Source organism: Pyrus communis, chromosome 14 (genome assembly GCF_041283825.1).
Source record: "Pyrus communis isolate YQ-2024b chromosome 14, ASM4128382v1, whole genome shotgun sequence".
NCBI lineage: Eukaryota > Viridiplantae > Streptophyta > Magnoliopsida > Rosales > Rosaceae > Pyrus > Pyrus communis.
In genome coordinates this window covers 15262046-15280549 of record NC_142578.1, presented here as the reverse complement: position 1 = coordinate 15280549, position 18504 = coordinate 15262046, and positions in this window count along the sequence as shown.

The following is an 18504-nucleotide window of genomic DNA, read 5'->3' as shown; positions in this document are numbered from 1 at the left end:
CTTCTCCTCCTCCATTGTCGTGAGACTTGATGAAATGATGACGGGCAATGTTTCGCCTTTTCCCAAAAACACATACTTCAAATGGTCCGGCAACGGCTTAAGTTCAAGCGATGGTGCCTGAACAACAGAAGGTAGCATCTTAGTGGAAACTGAATTTGAAAGTGAGAGTGGAACCTTACCATATTGTTGTGGCAATGACTCAAGGGCTGCCACAACCTCAATTATTTCTTCACTAGAACCCATTGCAAAGAATTCCTCCTCCTTGCCGTGGCCTTGCATTGGCCCAAATCCTTCATTTTTGCGCTCTATGGCCTTAGTGATGGTTGTTTCCAGGGCGTCCTCGTTCAATTCTTCAAGGTATACCTGCGCCAAAGAATCGATAACATCAATGGAAAAACAAGAATGGTCATCAACGGGATATCTCATAGTTTCAGAAATATTGAAATCAATCACTTCCCCATCGAATTCCATTGTCAAGGTGCCTTTGTATACATCAATCTTCGTTCGGGCCGTCTTCATGAATGGCCTACCAAGGAGAATCGGCAAAGATGTAGAATGGGCTGAATCCTCCATGTCTAGGACGTAGAAATCAGCCGGAAAAATTAAATGGTTCACCTGCACAAGCACATCCTCCAAAACTCCTTTTGGATACGCGTTAGAACGATCAGCCAATTGTATAATTACACCATCTTGTTTTAATTCACCCAAATTCATAGATGCATAAATAGAATAAGGCATGACATTTATGGATGCACCTAAATCAAGCATGGCATGTTCAAAACGATTATGTCCAATCACACAAGGAATCGTGAAACTACCGGGGTCTTTGCACTTAGTAGGCAGTTTACGTTGCAAAACAGCGGACACATTCTCGCTTACCTTCACTACCTCTTTGTTTGCCCTTCTTCTCTTTGTATTGCATAGGTCCTTGAGGAATTTAGCATACTTTGGAACCTGTTTGATTGCATCGAGAAGCGGTATGTTCACTTGCACCTTCCGGAACGTTTCAAGAATGTCCTTCTCGCTTTCTTCCTTTTTTTTCTTGCATGAACCTGCGAGGAAAAGGTACATTGGGCAGATTAGGACGTGAAGTACATGAATTTGAACTTAAATTACCTGATTTGGCCGAGTTAGGGTGATCTGCCTCTGGTTGTGTCGTCTCTTCATCTACTTTCTGGGCAGATTTGGGATTGTTTGGCTCGGTCCCAACTTCTTTTCCACCCCTTAGGGTGATGGCCTTGGCGGATTCGAATCCTCCCTTTGGATTGACTGTGGTTGAGCTAGGAAGCTTTCCTTGCTCTCTAATCTGTCCAAGGAACTCAGAAATCTGCCCTATTTGTTTCTTCATATCCGTCATCTCCTTCTCGTTATTTGCTATCCGGTTGTTTTGATTTTGCAACCCCTGCGAAATAGAGGTTAGTAATTGCATAGCTTGATCACTTTCCAAGGACGTACCTAAATGAGATGATGCCGAAGGTTGTTGAGGTTGTTGGGGTTGTTGGGGTTGTTGGGGTGCATACGGCTTGGAATAAAAACCAGGGGGGTTTGGCCTAAATCCTCCTTGTTGGGCAGCTTGTTGTGGCTCCCTCCATTTGAAGTTTGGATGGTCCCTCCATCCGGCATTGTAAGTGTTCGAGTATGGGTTGTTTTGATATTGTCCTTGGAAACCAATTGCATTGGCAGATTCCTACCCACCATTCTCGATTAGTTGAGGGCACTTGTCGGATGGATGCCCTTGAATTGAGCACACGCCACAAACTTGGTGTTCTTGTGCTTTTGGACCAATCACAACCTGAGAAACAAGAGAATTAAGATTAGCAAGTTGTGATTGAATTTCAGAAATAACACTCACCTCATTTACACTTTGTTGCCGTGGGGCTTCCCTTTGGCCCACTCCTTCATATTGTTGAGCGTTGAGCGCTCGGTTGGCTATGAGAATCTTGGCATCCCTTGGTGTTTTGTCCACCAATGCTCCTCCCGCTGATGCATCAAGCATTTGACGTTCGATAGGAAGGAGGCCCTCATAGAAATATTGAAGGAGAAGTTCCTCCTTCATTTGATGTTGAGGACATGAAGCTACAAGGCCCTTGAAGCGCTCATAATAAGCCGGGAATGTCTCACCATGATTCTGTTGAATACCACTAATTTTCTTCCGTAGGAGAATCACTCTCGAAGTAGGGAAGAATTTCTCCAAGAAAGCACGCTTCATACTCTCCCACGAAGTCATAGTTCCCGGGGCTAGTTCGTAGAGCCAATCTTTGGCCTTGTCCATAAGTGAAAATGGAAAGGCCTTCATCTTCAATATACTCCCATCCACATTGACGGGGGTCATGCTCGAACAAACCACCTCGAACTCCTTCAAGTGTTTGTTGGGGTCTTCCATAGACAAGCCATGGAACTTCGGAATATGGTGTAACAAACTGGATTTGAGTTCAAATTCCTCAGTCTTCCCCTCTGCAGCCGTGGGGTATTGGATACAAAGAGGCAATGCATTATCCAAACCCGAGGCCGAAAGCTCCTTGATGGTTCTATTATCTGCTGCCATGGCTTGTTCTTCTTCAAAAATCTGATCCGTGGGCTTTTCTTCTACACCTACTTCGTCTTCTTCAAGCCCAGGTTGTGGTGGAGGTTGTGGTGGCTCTTGTTGACTCCTCGTTCTCCTCAAAGTGCGTTCAAAATCACCGTCAAAGTCGGAGATGTTCTCTATAATAGGCCGAGAGCGACGAGTCATACACAGTACCTAAAAAACAAGGAAACAAACAAACTAAGAATCTGAAATAAGAATGCACGAAAAACAAAAAAAAATATAAAAATAAAGACAAAGGATTAGCAAAGTTGCTAATCCCCGGCAACGGCGCCAAAATTTGATGCGAGATTTACTTGACACTCAAATTAAACCCTCGTTTGACAATTGTAGTAGAATGGATAAGTGAGGGATCGTTCTAGACCGGGGATTAGGAGGGCTTGCTAAAACCTTCTAAATTGACTTAAAAACATAAAAACTAAATTAAAATACTCTTAACAAGACTACTATGACTCAGAATGGCTTTGAAAAAACTCAAATTGTCTAAAACAATCAAATTGACTCAAATAGAAGCTAGAACTTGATTTAGACGAATTTGCAAGTGTTTATGACTCCAAAAGCTTAAAGATACAAAAATAAAACAAATACGAATGATTAAGACTTAACAAAATAGGGGGGGGAATTGTGGTTGGACGCTATTAAATTAAATGGACAGAATATAATTAAAGGCAAAATGTAAATATGAATGTGATGAAAAATATGGATGATGGAATAGCTAAGGGGTTCTTCTCCACACATGTTACACTTGCAATACAAGATTGATTTTCGGTTGGTCTTTCGATAAATTATGAAACTCAATGCTCCAAGTTAATTAGGTCCGCTTACATTAACTTTCAGATTTCCCTAGATTCGTTGGATTGAATGGAATACGCATTACAACCAATTTATTCTTAATCAAAGTCCCTAACTATGGAATACGCATGATAGAGACATTCAACAAAGATCATTAAGTTCAACGGAAATCATAAACATTGACGAGGCATTCGTTACTATGGAATACGCATGAAACTTATGCCAAGAATTCGTTTAACGCGATTGTTTATAAGCAACCTCCACTACTTGTGAATATAAGTTCGTAACTATTAGGTGAAACTCACTTATATTCTAGCGTCATATTCATTCAAACGGTTAAACAAATTGAATCCACAACTTATAAAATTCCAACCAAAAGTAATCAATTCATATTGCAAGCATAAACATGTATTTTGAATCACCCCCTAGCTAAAGGGGGTTTAGTTCCTCATAACTTTGAAATCAAAGAAACACCTAAACATTCCAACAACTCAAACGTGAATTGTACGAACGTTTAGGCACTCTTCTCTTCCATTCTCATACGTACAAAACAAAGAGAATTAAATTTAAACTTTGAAATCAAAGAAACACCTAAACATTCCAACAACTCAAATTTGAATTGTATGAACGTTTAGGCACTCTTTTCTTCCTCGTTGTTGTAGCACAAGGTCTAAGGTGAGCTTTGGGGATTATGTGAAGTGTTTTGGAGGGATGGGAAGTGGTTGGATAGTGGCTGCAATGAAGGAGAAAAACTGCACAGAAAATGGAAGGGGAATTGCGGCAATGGATGTGTATTTGTGTTGTGTGAAGTGTTGTGAATGGAAATATGAGATATGAATTGAATGAATGAATGCAAGGGTATTTATAGGAGTAGTGGAGGGAACATATGGCTGTTTGTTTAAGATGCAAGTGGCTAATTAATGATGGAAAAGTATGTGATTGAATTAAAGGATGCAAAGTGAATGAATCATGAATCATTGTGGATGAAAGGTGGAAGTGCATGTGTTGATGACTAGGTTAGTGGGTGGAAATCTGAAAATGGCATATAGGAATGGGAGCTCACGGTTTGAATGTGTAAAGTGTGTGTGAATGCATGTGAAGATGCAATAAATAATGCATGTAGGGTTAGGAAATAATGAAGAAATGCATGTGAGATGTTTGGAAAGGAAATGGGAACCCACGGCAATGAAGTTGTTTTGTGTTGTGAATTATGATGAATGCATGTGAGTTAAAGAGGGAGAATGTGGTGAAATGATGAAGTAGGAAGGTGGAAATGCATGTGAGATGTTTGGAAAGGAATAAAGAATGAATGGTGGAAATGTGAGTGAATGATGTGCATGTGTGAGAATGCATGTGGAATTAAGAGGAGTATGGAAGTGAAATAAATGAATGATATGTTAAGTGATAAGTGAATGATATGTGGTGAGTGATAAGTGAATGGTTTGATAAGTGATAAATGAATTAGTTTAAAGGGCTAGGGTTTAAGTACATAGAATGGGCCTAAAATAGGTTGGTTTGTATGGCATAATGTGTTTGATTGGGCTAGAGCCATTGTTTTGTGTCTTCAAGTGCATACAAGGCCTTCAAATTCGTCCATCCTCTTGGCTCCATGGATAAGCTATCCAATCCATGCCCAAAAATGCTCCAAATGGCCTCAAAATGCACTTTCTTGCTCCCTAGGCCCTTAGAACCTGAAAACACACAAAAGAAGCATAAAGGACTAAAATAACGAGAGAAACATAACGTAAATGCACGAGAACAAGCCATTTAAGTCGCATGAATATGCTCCTATCAATATAGAGATAATATCAAGTGGTGGTACTCTTCTTTTACCCTTGTCGACAAACGTTTTGATCCCGCAAATCCGGCTTTTTGAAATAGTGGCGCCTGTTCGATCTTTGAAGACGTCTCTTCGATTTCTGAGCAGGCGCCCCTTCGATTTCTGAACGACGCCCTTTCTTTTTCTGAACGACACGTGGTAGTGCAGATGCGGCTCCTTTTGACAAAGCTGCACTCGTTTTCTGAAAAGCAGAGAAAGCGTCGCCGAACTTTGCGCTTGTCGGCAAAAGATATGTAGTTGCGGTGATGGCCTCCACGTGTTGTCTGAAAAGAAGAAATCTTTTGACAAAGTTGAACGCGTCTTCTGAAAAGCCGAGAAAGCGTTGCCTAAATTACGCCGGAAATTCCGGCTTTTTGAATCGGTGGACGCGTCGCTTTGGCTTTTTTATTGAGCTATCGATCACCACAACAAACACACTCTGAAGATTTCCCATTCTTGAAAATCGACTCCGGCCCTTTGAAATTTAACTCCATCCCTTCTCTTTGAACACTTTTGAAAAATGGCAAACTCATCGAACCTTAGCTTGGAATTGAGCCTTAGCAGTGATACGGGCGCGCCGCGTCAAGGTAACGTATGGCGCCCTTCTTTTTTATCTTCTAACGGTCTTCTTACAGGTGAAGACTCCGTGATGCAGGACGCCACAACAGCTACAATAGTAGCTAAGAACCTCCTCACTCCAAAAGATAGTAGGCTGCTGTCAGGACGGTCCGATGAGTTGGCCGTTCAAGAGTCCCTCGCACTTAGTGTTCAGTGTGCGAGTTCTGTGTCCAACATGGGCCAACGCCTGCTTGCTCGGTTCCGTCAGGTGGAATCATTGATGGCAGAGGTGGAAAGACTTAAGCAAGAGATCCAGCAGCTTAAGTACGAGAATAGAAGTTTGCATGTGCTTGCAAATAACTATTCGTCGGGGATGAAGAGGAAGCTTGATGAGCTGCACGAATCTGAGGGTCGAATCCAAAGTGACCGTCAAAGGCTTGCGGCTTATCTCCAGAGGCACCTTTTTCCTGGGTCATCCAGCGCTTGGCCAAGTATTGAGGCCTGGAATGCTCTAGCTCCGATGCCTCACGCTCCGATAGCTTCCGCTCCGATGCCTCCCGCTTCTATGCCTTCTGCTTCTGCGCCTTCCGCTTCTGCGCCTCGTAGTGGGGCTTCACGTAAACAACCTTTGTGAAGCTCCACCTTTCTCCATGTTTAGTATCTTTTTTTTAATAAATGAAATTTTTTTTTTTTTTTTTTTTTTTTTCAGTGCATTGGGTTGCCTCCCAAGTAGCGCTTTCTTTTACGTCTTGCAGCCGGACGAAGAACCCAATCACTCCAGGATATGTTCACGAATCGGATGAAAACTCCGAGTCATAAACTAATACCTAAAACAAGAAACAAAACAAGATTAAGAATCTGGAATAAAAAGAACAAACGAAAATAAAACAATCCAAAACCTCTCAAGTTCATCTTGCTTCTGTGCGCAGCAAGATGCATGAAGGTGAATTTGGTATGATTGGTTGAGCAAAGTCCTCCAAAGCTCTAAGTTCATCTTGGTTGCCCGCAATCTCTTCCTCTCTTTCCCAATCAAATTGCTCAGATCATTTACTTGTTGAACTAGGTGAAGTCCTTTCCTCTTCCTCACTGATTAGGGATGAACTTGATGGCACAAAGTTGTCCAAAGTGTGTGATGCGTGATTTACTTGACACTCAAATTAAACCCTCGTTTGACAATTGTAGTAGAATGGATAAGTGAGGGATCGTTCTAGACCGGGGATTAGGAGGGCTTGCAAATCTCTTGGAAACTGACTCAAAAACGTAAAATAAAGTTTAAAACACTAAACTAGACTCAAAGAATGCAAAATTAAAGTTTAAAACACTAAGACAAACCAAAAACTCAAAATGCTTTAAAAACACAAACTAAATTGAATTCTAACTAAAATGAACATTAAAGCAAAAGGGGGATTGAGGTTTTTATGAAAATTGAAATAACGAAACAAGTTAATAAACTAGACAGAATGTAAATATGAAATTTATGGATGAATGCTAGCTAAGGGGTTCATCTCCATACATGTTACACTTGCATACAAGATTGATTCTCAGTTGGTCTTTCGATAAATTATGAAACTCAACGCCCCGGGTTAATTAGGTCCGCTTAAATTAACCGTCAAGTTCTCCTTAAGTTAATGAATTGGATGGGTTAGCGCAACGCAATTCACCACATTCTCCAAAAGTCCTTTACGTGAAAAGCACAATAAAGATACAATCAAAGATCATTAAGCATTATGAAAACTATAAGTGTTGACGAGGCATTCGTTACTATGGAATACGCATGAAACTTATGCCAAGAATTCGTTTAACGCGATTGTTTATAAGCAACCTCCACTACTTGTGAATATAAGTTCATAACGATTAGGTGAAATTCACTTATATTCTAGCGTCATATTTATGCATGAAAATTAAGCGCGCATTCTTAATAAACATTCATAAATAAGTTATCAATCAAACGGTTAAACAAATTGAATTCAAAACTTATGAAATTCCAACGAAAGATAATCAAATCAAAATGCAAGTATAAACATTTATTTCGAATCACCCCCTAACTAAAGGGGGGGTTTATTTCCTCATAACTTTGAAATTAAAGAAACACCTAAACATTCCAACAACTCAAACTTGAATTGTATGAACGTTTAGGCACTCTTCTCTTCCATTCCTCATACGTACAAAACAAAGAGAATTGAATTTAAACTTTGAAATCAAAGAAACACCTAAACATTCCAACAACTCAAACTTGAATTGTATGAACGTTTAGGCCCTCTTATCTTCCTCGTTGTTGTAGCACAAGGTCTAAGGTGAGGTTTGGGGGATTATGGAAATGGTAGAGGAGTGGTTTGGAGGGTTGGGAAGTGGTGGAAATGGAAAGATGGTTTTGGATTCTAAGGGGACTCACGGCAAAGAGAAGGAATGGAAGTGTTTGTGGTGTGTTGTGTATGAAAATGAGATGTTTTGAATGATGGGAATGCAAGGGTATTTATAGGAGGAGTGGAGATGTATATGGCTATTTGTTTAAGGGGTTTGTGTGGAGGAATGATGGAGAATTGCATGTGGAATGGCTGCAATGATGAAGAATGAAAGCTGGAAAATAAAAGGGAAAGCTGGAAATCTGAAAATGCAAATGGGAATCCTGAAATGCAAAGGTGGCCACGGTTTTGAGTGTGTTTTGTGTTGGAAATGCATGTGAATGCATGTGAATGTTGTTTGTGTGAAGTGTGTGTGGGTTAAAGAGTGAATGGTGGTGTAATGATGAAGTGTGATGGCTGAAAATGTCAAGGGAAATGCATGTGATTGCATGGCAAAGAATTTCAGGATGCATGTGTGTGTTGAATGGTTTCTTGGTGAGGGATGTGGAGTGGTTGAATGTGGTGCAATGATAATGTTTTGTGGCTGAATTGGTGGTGGAATTATGATGGGAGTGCATATGATTAAAGAGTGGGAGTGCATGTGGGTGAATGTGAAGGGAATGCATGTGTTGATGACTAGGTTAGTGGGTGGAAATCTGAAAATGGCATAAGGGAATGGGAGCTCACGGTTTTGAGTTGTTTGTTTGTGTGAAGTGTGTGTGAATGCATGTGAAGATGCTAATAAATAATGCATGTAGGGTTAGGAAATAAAATCATAACTTAAAGGGAGATGATTAAAGGGTGTTGAAAGGTTTGAAATGCATGTGTTGAATTGGTGGTTGAATGATGAAAGAATAAGTGAATGATTATGATAAGTGTATAAGTGAATGATTATGATAAGTGTATGATATGTTAAGTGATAAATGAATGATATGTTAAGTGATAAATGAATGATATGTGGTGAGTGATAAGTGAATGGAAGTGATAAGTGATAAGTGAATGGAAGTGATAAGTGAATGGTTTGATAAGTGAATGATATGATAAGTGAATGCTTATAATAAGTGAATGATATGATAAATGAATGCTTTAAGTGTTTAAAATAGGGAACAAAGCCCTTCCTTGCATGGCAAGGAAGGGAGACACAAGGAAACACACGACAATGTCCTAAGGTTGCAAGGAATGTTGTTTTTGTGTTCTAAAATGCGTAGGAGTCTTCAATGATGCTTAAACATGAGGTCTTTTAGGATTTAACTTTCCTACTTCAAGTCTTTAATTTCGTCCATCCTCTTGGCTCCAAGCATATGATATCCATTCCAATCTCTAATTTGCTCCAAAAGGCTCCAAAAGGCATCCTTTTGCATACCTTGCCCTTAGAACCTGAAAACACACAAAAGAAGCATAAAGGACTAAAATAACTAGAGAAACATAACGTAAATGCACGAGAACAAGCCATTTAAGTCGCATGAATATGCTCCTATCAAATACCCCCACACTTATCTTTTGCTAGTCCTCGAGCAAAACAGAAAGAAAAACAAAACAAAACCAAACGAAACAAAACAAGTAAAACACAACCTAAACCTTCCAACAACCGTCTTAGGGATTTCCAATGCACATGACACGTTAAAAATCATCATTCCCACAGATTTTAGTCATCTTCACACTTAAGTACATTCTTAATCATAGTCACCATATACTAGTTCACAATTAAGCATTTAAAACCATGTTTTGAATGTAGTAACATGCCTTAGAGAAATTGCTCAAATCCTTACAAGATATGCACTCGTTTTTCACACAGATTTTCTGACTACACACCCTACACTAGTTATATGTGAGAAGATTGATGTAAACATGTAGACGAACACTCACATATGTTATAACAAGGAAAGCATTTTCTGGATTTACGATAATGACATGAATATGATCTCATGAATGGAATGCTACTACTTAGAATGAGAACCAGTGATTCCATAAGCTCATATCAATTTCAAACTCCACATTATTGAACACATAACGATCAAGATAGAAGTCAAAGGGGTGTAACGGGGCTAAAGGTGTTTGGCTAACAAAGAAGGTATATGGAAAACAAAGGTTCTTAAAGAAATAGCGAGCAAAGCATTTGAATTAACGTAGAATTCACTTTTGAATGAAAACTCAACTTTTGAACAACAAGGGGGAACAAGCTCTTTTTTTTTTTTTTTTTTTTTTTTTTTTTTTTTTCTTTCTTTCTTTTCTCTTTTTTCTTTTTCATATGTTTTTCACAAATTTTTTTTTTCTTCTTTTCTTTTGACTCTCAAAACATACAAACTTAAGAACAAACTTTTACTCCCCCACACTCATTTTCTTGCAAAATGTACTCAAAAGGAATTCATTTAAGTCATGCTCACTATCTTTTAAGAACAAGGGTACGGATGGTCCTAATCTAGGCTAGGTAAGGGGTGATATGGTTAGCAAAGAAAATAGGTTAAACGAGGCTCAACGGTGTTAAGACTTACAATATATACGAAATATGGGAAGTAAGGCTATTTGGCTATGGTGGCAACTACACAACTTCATCTTGATATATGTTATGCAACTCAATATCATGCTTTGAATGAAACGGATATAAGTTCTAGCATTTAGTTCTATCATGATACAATTGCATTCTAAGTAGCAACCAAGCAAGGAATAATGAGATCATTCAACAACTTTAGAAAACAAAGAATCACAGAAAATAACTCTCCAAAGAAGGTAATGGCTCGAGTCTCACAGGGTTGTAGCATTTGTTTGAGTTCCTTCCTTCAAGCATGTTACAAAAACGAATTTTTCTTTTATGATTGCATGTGAAGTCATACATTATAACCATAACTAAGCATAAACCAAGAGTAAATCAAACTTTTCTCTATGTTTATAACTCTTTTTAACAGTCATGCAATTACAAACCAAATCCTTATCATTGTGTTGGAAGGTACCCTAAGACACAAACTCACAAAAACGACTCAAAACACTCTTTTTAGGCTTTTTAAAACAATTTTTCAAATTTCTATGTGCTTTTCGGAGTTATAAAAACAAAACATACTAAAACACTCTAAAACAACTTAAAAACACCTTAAAACAGCAAGGAACAACATTTGAAGTTATGGGTGATAAAATCCCACGAATTTGCATTAACAACATTAGTTACCCCCCCACATTTAAATCAAACATTGTCCTCAATGTTTTAAGCATAGATTCACACAAAACATAAGTAATCACACAAACAACAACTAAACATACTAAACATGGCAGAATGTAATTAACAAAGAGAAGAGTTTAGGGACGCAAATCTGGTTATGGAGTGTAAATTCCCTCTTCTCTTTGTTGATTGCATTGAGGCTTGATCTTGATGATTCCACAGGCTTACTCTTGAACTGGTTTCTGCCCATTGTTGATTTTCCTTTGTGCTACTTCTTGAACTGGGCAGCAGGATGGTTCTTTTGGTCTTCCCCCGAAGGTCTGAGCTTACCCTTTTGGTCTGTTTCTTTGTTCAATCTTTCCAATTCGTATTGAAAAGGGTTGGAGGATAACTCAGCCTATGTTTGTCTCCACATGCTTCAATGTATCATTTTCACTTGCCTTACTCGCTCCCCTTTGCAGAAGTGGTCCCTTCTCCGGAAGTGTATCAACCGTTGAAGATGACTACTCGAGAGCAACGCTAGGTAAGCAATCAGGAATAGATTCCAGGCAGTTGGCTCCAGATCGGAAGATTGACTCCAAGTGCCGGCTGATTGCTTCTTTTACTTTGCAATGCGAGTAAGAACAAGGACAAAGAAAAAGACAGGGAAAGAGCATGATATGAGATACTTTTGCTTTTGACCTTGATGATATGAGATACCTTTGCTTTGAAGAAGCGGTGGATGAATCAGCACATGCTTCAATCCGCCGTTTCCTCCTGGGTCATATGTACTCCAGGCATCTGGTATCATCTTTGGGGAAGAAGAAAGAATTGAGTATTTTGAAAGGCCTTGCTGGGAGTGCGCCCTCAGAGGTGAGGGAGAGTTGGGCATTTTCTTCAGGTTTGCCCTGCCATAAAAGACGAAGGTCGACATATATAGAGATAATATCAAGTGGTGGTACTTTTTACCCTTGTCGACAAACGTTTTGATCCCGCAATTCCGGCTTTTTGAAATAGTGGCGCCTCTTCGATCTTTGAATACGCCTCTTCGATTTCTGAGCAGGCGCCCCTTCGATTTCTGAACGACGCCCCTTCGCTTTCTGAACGACACGTGGTAGTGCAGATGCGACTCCTTTTGACAAAGCTGCACGCGTTTTCTGAAAAGCAGAGAAAGCGTCGCCGAACTTTGCGCTTGTCGGCTAAAGATGTGTAGTTGCGATGATGGCCTCCACGTGTTTTCAGCTTTGTCAGAAATCTTTTGCCAAAGTTGAACGCGTCTTCTGAAAAGCCGAGAACGCGTCGCCTAAATTACGCCGGAAATTCCGGCTCTTTGAATCGGTGGACGCGTCGCCTTGGCATTTTATAGAGCTATCGATCACCGCCAATATACACACTCTGAAGATTTCCCATTCCTGAAACTCGACTCCGGCCCTTTGTGAAATTTTTAACTCCATCCACCCCTTCTCTTTGAACACTTTTGAAAAAAATGGCAAACTCATCGAACCTTAGCTTAGATTTGAGTCTCAGCAGCGATCCGGTTGCGCCCCGTCAAGGTAATGTATGGCGCCTTTCTTTTTTATCTTCTAACGGTCCTCTTTCAGGTGAAGACTCTGTGATGCAGGACGCCACAACAGCTACAATAGTAGCTAGGAACCTCCTCACTCCAAAAGATAGTAGGCTGCTGTCAGGACGGTCCGATGAGTTGGCCGTTCAAGAGTCCCTCGCACTTAGTGTTCAGTGTGCGAGCTCTGTGTCCAACATGGGCCTACGCCTGCTTGCCCGCTCCCGTCAGGTGGAATCGTTGATGGCAGAGGTGGAAAGACTTAAGCAAGAGATCCAGCAGCTTAAGTACGAGAATAGAAGTTTGCATGTGCTTGCAAATAACTATTCGTCGGGGATGAAGAGGAAGCTTGATGAGCTGCAAGAATCTGAGGGTCGAATTCACAGTGACCGTCAAAGGCTTGCGTCTTATCTCCAGAGGCACCTTTTTCCTGAGTCATCCAGCGCTTGGCCAAGTATTGAGGCCTGGAATGCTCTAGCTCCGATGCCTCCCGCTCCGATGGCTTCCGCTCCGATGCCTCCCGCTTCTATGCCTCCCGCTTCTGCGCCTTCCGCTTCTGCGCCTCGTAGTGGGGCTTCACGTAAACAACCTTTGTGAAGCTCCACCTTTCTCCATGTTTAGTATCTTTCTTTCAAATTTTTTTTTTTTTTTTTTTTTTTTTTTTTTTTTTATTAACATAAATAAAATCAAACGGCATGGAATTTATCTTTGAATGGGCGGTGATACTTGAAATGATCCGGTAATAGTTTAAATTCCATTTTGGGTGCCTGAATCATTAACCACATGTTAGTATAAAAGAAAGTTGAAATTCGGGGAGGCGGCTTACCTGTGTGCTCCAAAATGAACTCCAGAATAAACACCCCTTCGAAAGTTATGACTTGTCCCGTGTCATAAAATCCAACTTCCTTGGGAATTGTGGTTTCAAATTTGTCCTCTTTGATGCCTTCTACATCTTCTCCAGCCACTACCTTCTCTTGAATCATTCTTCTTGGTGTACAAAGTCCTTTGAAGAATTCAACACCATCTAAAACTTGCTGTGTTGCACCAAGAATTTGAATAGCATTTTGCACCTTTGGGAAGGCTTCCACGATGTCCTTTTTACTCTCTTCTTGGTTGGGAATCAAAAACCTGCTAGGAAAAGGGACATTGGGTGGAATAACATCAAAATAACATGAAATTGGGACGTCCTTACTGGTGGTGGGTGGTTTAGAGGGCTTAGGGGGCTGCGGCAAGGGTTGTTCTACCCTTGTCGTGTGCATGTCTTCTTCCTCCTCCTCAATTAGCAGCTATTCATCCACTTCTAGGCTATGTTTGGACATTTTTAGGTCAGCTCCAACCTCCATAGCACTTCCCAAAGTGATAGCATTATGGATTTCAAAATCTTCCTTCGAGTTTTCAATAGTTGAGTTGGAAAGTTCACTTTGCTCTTGAATTTGTTTCATGAACTCCATAATCTGCCCAAATTGCTCGTCCAATTTACCCAACTTCTTGTCTTGATTTTGTTCGTCCTGCGTCAAAGAGGTTAGTAATTGAAAATTTTTATCATTATCCATGGACATACTTGAACTTGATTGGAATTGTTGTGGGGGAGGTTGTGGTGGCTGCATAGGTGTTGTATTGAACTCCTCATATGGTTGCCAATATGCTTCTTGTTGAGCCTCCTTGGCTTGATTTTGTGACCCCTGCGCCAAAGAATTTATTTCATTAAGAATTTGAATATAATCTACTGGCGAACTTGAATTTAATTGAGCATATTGCATATGAAGTTGTGGTGGCTGCATAGGTCTTGAATAGAACTCCTCATATGGTTGCCAATATGCTTCACGTTGAACTTGTTGATCTTCCCACCATATAGAGTTTGAATGATCCCTCCAATCTCTTTGTGGACATTGATTGGCTTGAAATCCTTGCCTATATGAAGCACCAAATGTAGGGACACTCTGCATTGTGGTCCTTTCGGCATACGGCGACAATTTAGAAGTAAGATTTGCCAATTGAGCTTGAATGCTAGCAAAATCCATATCTTACTTCTCTAGTACCTAAAAAGAAAGAGAACTAAATCAAAAATCAAAAGTAACAACAAACAAAGAAAACAACACTAAGTTAGAAACTAAAACGAAAACAACTAAACCAAAAAAAAAAAGAAAAGAACTAAGGGATTAGTAAAGTTGCTAATCCCCGGCAACGGCGCCAAAATTTGATGCGTGATTTACTTGACACTCAAATTAAACCCTCGTTTGACAATTGTAGTAGAATGGATAAGTGAGGGATCGTTCTAGACCGGGGATTAGGAGGGCTTGCAAATCTCTTGGAAACTGACTCAAAAACGTAAAATAAAGTTTAAAACACTAAACTAGACTCAAAGAATGCAAAATTAAAGTTTAAAACACTAAGACAAACCAAAAACTCAAAATGCTTTAAAAACACAAACTAAATTGAATTCTAACTAAAATGAACATTAAAGCAAAAGGGGGATTGAGGTTTTTATGAAAATTGAAATAACGAAACAAGTTAATAAACTAGACAGAATGTAAATATGAAATTTATGGATGAATGCTAGCTAAGGGGTTCATCTCCATACATGTTACACTTGCATACAAGATTGATTCTCAGTTGGTCTTTCGATAAATTATGAAACTTAACGCCCCGGGTTAATTAGGTCCGCTTAAATTAACCGTCAAGTTCTCCTTAAGTTAATGAATTGGATGGGTTAGCGCAACGCAATTCACCACATTCTCCAAAAGTCCTTTACGTGAAAAGCACAATAAAGATACAATCAAAGATCATTAAGCATTATGAAAACTATAAGTGTTGACGAGGCATTCGTTACTATGGAATACGCATGAAACTTATGCCAAGAATTCGTTTAACGCGATTGTTTATAAGCAACCTCCACTACTTGTGAATATAAGTTCATAACGATTAGGTGAAATTCACTTATATTCTAGCGTCATATTTATGCATGAAAATTAAGCGCGCATTCTTAATAAACATTCATAAATAAGTTATCAATCAAACGGTTAAACAAATTGAATTCAAAACTTATGAAATTCCAACGAAAGGTAATCAAATCAAAATGCAAGTATAAACATTTATTTCGAATCACCCCCTAGCTAAAGGGGGGGTTTATTTCCTCATAACTTTGAAATTAAAGAAACACCTAAACATTCCAACAACTCAAACTTGAATTGTATGAACGTTTAGGCACTCTTCTCTTCCATTCCTCATACGTACAAAACAAAGAGAATTGAATTTAAACTTTGAAATCAAAGAAACACCTAAACATTCCAACAACTCAAACTTGAATTGTATGAACGTTTAGGCCCTCTTATCTTCCTCGTTGTTGTAGCACAAGGTCTAAGGTGAGGTTTGGGGGATTATGGAAATGGTAGAGGAGTGGTTTGGAGGGTTGGGAAGTGGTGGAAATGGAAAGATGGTTTTGGATTCTAAGGGGACTCACGGCAAAGAGAAGGAATGGAAGTGTTTGTGGTGTGTTGTGTATGAAAATGAGATGTTTTGAATGATGGGAATGCAAGGGTATTTATAGGAGGAGTGGAGATGTATATGGCTATTTGTTTAAGGGGTTTGTGTGGAGGAATGATGGAGAATTGCATGTGGAATGGCTGCAATGATGAAGAATGAAAGCTGGAAAATAAAAGGGAAAGCTGGAAATCTGAAAATGCAAATGGGAATCCTGAAATGCAAAGGTGGCCACGGTTTTGAGTGTGTTTTGTGTTGGAAATGCATGTGAATGCATGTGAATGTTGTTTGTGTGAAGTGTGTGTGGGTTAAAGAGTGAATGGTGGTGTAATGATGAAGTGTGATGGCTGAAAATGTCAAGGGAAATGCATGTGATTGCATGGCAAAGAATTTCAGGATGCATGTGTGTGTTGAATGGTTTCTTGGTGAGGGATGTGGAGTGGTTGAATGTGGTGCAATGATAATGTTTTGTGGCTGAATTGGTGGTGGAATTATGATGGGAGTGCATATGATTAAAGAGTGGGAGTGCATGTGGGTGAATGTGAAGGGAATGCATGTGTTGATGACTAGGTTAGTGGGTGGAAATCTGAAAATGGCATAAGGGAATGGGAGCTCACGGTTTTGAGTTGTTTGTTTGTGTGAAGTGTGTGTGAATGCATGTGAAGATGCTAATAAATAATGCATGTAGGGTTAGGAAATAAAATCATAACTTAAAAGGAGATGATTAAAGGGTGTTGAAAGGTTTGAAATGCATGTGTTGAATTGGTGGTTGAATGATGAAAGAATAAGTGAATGATTATGATAAGTGTATGATATGTTAAGTGATAAATGAATGATATGTTAAGTGATAAATGAATGATATGTGGTGAGTGATAAGTGAATGGAAGTGATAAGTGATAAGTGAATGGAAGTGATAAGTGAATGGTTTGATAAGTGAATGATATGATAAGTGAATGCTTATAATAAGTGAATGATATGATAAATGAATGCTTTAAGTGTTTAAAATAGGGAACAAAGCCCTTCCTTGCATGGCAAGGAAGGGAGACACAAGGAAACACACGACAATGTCCTAAGGTTGCAAGGAATGTTGTTTTTGTGTTCTAAAATGCGTAGGAGTCTTCAATGATGCTTAAACATGAGGTCTTTTAGGATTTAACTTTCCTACTTCAAGTCTTTAATTTCGTCCATCCTTTTGGCTCCAAGCATATGATATCCATTCCAATCTCTAATTTGCTCCAAAAGGCTCCAAAAGGCATCCTTTTGCATACCTTGCCCTTAGAACCTGAAAACACACAAAAGAAGCATAAAGGACTAAAATAACTAGAGAAACATAACGTAAATGCACGAGAACAAGCCATTTAAGTCGCATGAATATGCTCCTATGCCCTTCAACTGTTCAATTCTTTGGCCTAACTCAACAAGTCTATTTGACATAAACTACCTTAAATAAAATAACACAAGTGTGAATGAAAATCTACTAGCAAACAACAATGAAATGAACAAAAATAAACTTAAAAACGTTTGAAAAGACTCAAAGGATGTGGAACTAAACGCTTAGAACACTTAAACAATCCTAAAACCCAAAACAGCAACTAGAAGACTCAAAATTGCCTAAAAACCACTTTCTGGGCAGTTTTGAGCACCTACACTAATTTGGACGAAATTGGATGGAAACTTGAATCAAAACACTTATAAACACAAATCAAAACACTTTCTAACTAATTTGGACAAAACAAAGACTCAAAGACTCAAAACAGATTCACAAGACTCAAAACAAGCTAAAAACTCTCAAAACTGCCTAAAAACACAAACTGGGCAGTTTTGACACTAAACTCAATTTTGGACGAAAATTAGGTTTGAGCTTGACTCAAAATGCTTCAAAACACAAGATAAGACAGATTCTAAGCTTAAGACTTAACAAACTATGGGGAGAAATTGTATTTGGACGAAATGCAATTAAATGGGCAGATTATAACAAAAGCAGATTGCAAAGCAAGTTGATGTAAACCAATGGATAATGGAATGGCTAAGGGATTCTTTTCCATATATGAAATGTATGCAACTTAAATCAACTTCCAATTATCAATTTGACAAGTTATGAACCTTGACACTAATCAAAATAGCAAACAAGCAAACAAGCAATTACAAGGGACTGAAATCAGTCCCCGGCAACGGCGCCATTTTTGTTGATGTATAATTCCTTCCTAATGCTAGAATATATTTAGTATAATGGCACAA